The sequence below is a fragment of the Corvus brachyrhynchos genome, unplaced genomic scaffold (assembly GCF_000691975.1).
Source record: "Corvus brachyrhynchos isolate BGI_N302 unplaced genomic scaffold, ASM69197v1 scaffold115, whole genome shotgun sequence".
In the NCBI taxonomy this organism is placed as follows: domain Eukaryota; kingdom Metazoa; phylum Chordata; class Aves; order Passeriformes; family Corvidae; genus Corvus; species Corvus brachyrhynchos.
In genome coordinates this window covers 22,261,544-22,263,855 of record NW_008239553.1, presented here as the reverse complement: position 1 = coordinate 22,263,855, position 2,312 = coordinate 22,261,544, and positions in this window count along the sequence as shown.

Sequence of the window (2,312 nt, the reverse complement as noted above, 5' to 3'; positions counted from 1 at the left end):
GCGGCGGAGAGCGCACGTCTGGTCCGGCGAGGAGAACCAGACCACGGGTCCTGGGGAGGAAGAGGTGCTGTGGGAAAAGGGGGTGCCCCACTCCTACCTTGGGTCGGTCGAAGGAAGGAGGTCACTTGATCGTCACGGTCGGAGATAAGAAGAGTACTCTCACTCAGCAAAAGCTCAGAAGCAAATGTTGACCCCGTGCAGTGCCCTCATCTGCCTGGGCCCTGCTCCCGAGCGAGAGGAGAGTGCAAAGCCACCTTCTCGCCCGTGCGCCCCCGACAGGGGCTCCTCCGGGCGTGTCTGAGGAGACCCCCACGGACTCTTCTAAATGAGAATTCAGCCACAGGAGCACGGAACCGGGGCGGCTGTGCCTGTGTGAGGGGCGGAGGGAGAGAGGGAGGGAAAACAGCCCCCCCGAGTCGGACGCCTTCTCTGTGGGCTCCCCCCGGAAGGAGAGGCGCTACCGACAGTCACCGACCCCTGGTCCCGGAGCACCCAGGATCCCTCCCCGTCCAAAGCACCGTGTTCTGGGCACAGGCACGTTCCCAGAGGGTTACTGTTTGCCCGCTTGGATGGGGAAGGATTTCAGGTTGGAAACAGACGGGAAGAGAGATTTCCCATCGTGGGGAGATGGTGGGGGAGGTTGACGGGGTCCCACGGTGTTTTCGGCGACCCGTTGCACAGGCTTGGGCCAGTCTGGAAAGCCGGGTATGAGGGACCCTCTGCAGGAGACAGACCCGGTCAAACGAAAAGAAGGCTGTGCAGTGTAGAGCAGGGATGGCATACCGATGCGGAGATAACCTCACAGCTCCTTCCCGAGCTAAACGCCTGGCCCGCGCAAGCACTGCCGAGAAATTCTCGTCCAGAAGACGATGGTATTTGGGTAAAATCGAGTAAGACCCTACAAGTCAAACCGAAGGGCCAGCAGACGCTGCTGCTGCCAGGGGAAACTTAGACAGGAACGAACTGAAAGAGTGCTCCACGTTAAAATTAAAGCTCCCGCCGCTTGCATCGGCCGCCCGGCCCACGCGTGGGGTAGAGCCTGCGGGCGGCGCTCCCGGGCGGCGCTGGTCGGCGGGCGCCGACGAGCTCCCGGGCCGTGGCCGCTCCCCGCGTGGGCAGCGCCGTGCTGGGGCCAGCTCCGGTCCCCGAGGCGCTGCCGGAAGCCCCTTCCCAGGGGCGAGGCCGCTTGGCCCGTCCAAACAGCGACGAGATTCCCAAAAACCAGACCCTTGCTGAGTGGTCTTTGTGGGGCCCATCTCTTCCTGACAGCGTTGGTAATACTGTCTCCCCTGGAAGTCCTGCCCCCGCTCCACACACACATATTTCCGTATTTTTTAGGTCAGGTTTTATGTTTGCACCCTTGGCAGCACACACCTGTGGAGCCAAGAGCTGAGACCTTGATCCCATGTAGCCGGGTAAAGCGCAGCTCACCTCAGCTGCGCTTTTCTCCAGGTTGCACAAACAGCTCGCCCCGAAAAAAAAAAAAAAAATAAACATCTGTTTAGAAAAAAATAAAGTGTATAGAACCTGGTTCTACTCTAATCAGAGATGGGGAAAGGCGCTGTGGGGCCAGTGCTTCCGTCCTGACTCCTGAAAAACGGATCAGCTAGTCGCACTGGAGAGCTCCTGGCTACTAGACAGCGTCCCGCATCCTAGAAGAGTGCTCCTCTGCTGAGCCTGCTGCAAAGGATACTGATAAATTCCGCTGGACTCGCAGAGCATCCTTCACAGGGCTTCACTACATAAAGGCTCAAGTGCAGGGCAAGGGCAACTACCAAAATACCCGCTTTTTCCTGTGGTCGTGGGCAGAGACGTCTTGACCTTCTTCTTGACTCAAGGGAGGATTTTCTCCGCCAGGGCTGCAACACAGCAACCGGGCTGAAGAGAATTTCCAGCAGCGGCTGGCTCTGACTCGGGCTTGCTGATTATACATCAAGTAGAGAGGCTCTAAGCAGATTAAGAGAGGATCCTGCCTGTGCTCTCAGCTCTGGGAGCAGCCTCAGGAGGGAGCTGAGCCCGCCGCCGGACAACAGGAGGCGCTGAGGCTTTGCACAACCCCTGGCTCCCCTCCCCTCCCGAGCAGCGGGCATCCCAGCCGGGGCGGCCCAGGGGTGGCCGGTCTAGAGAGAGGCTTTGCCGGCTCCACGTTTGCTCCGCCCGGTGAAACGCCTCCGCGGTTTGTAGCAGCATCCGATGAGCATGGCCGGCTTTGTGCCTGCCCTTTTTTCCAGGTACGGAGTGACCCAGCATGGGCTGCCCGGCGTCCCGTCGGGTGTTGCTCCCGCGGGGCTGGGCTCTGGAAAGCGAGGCAG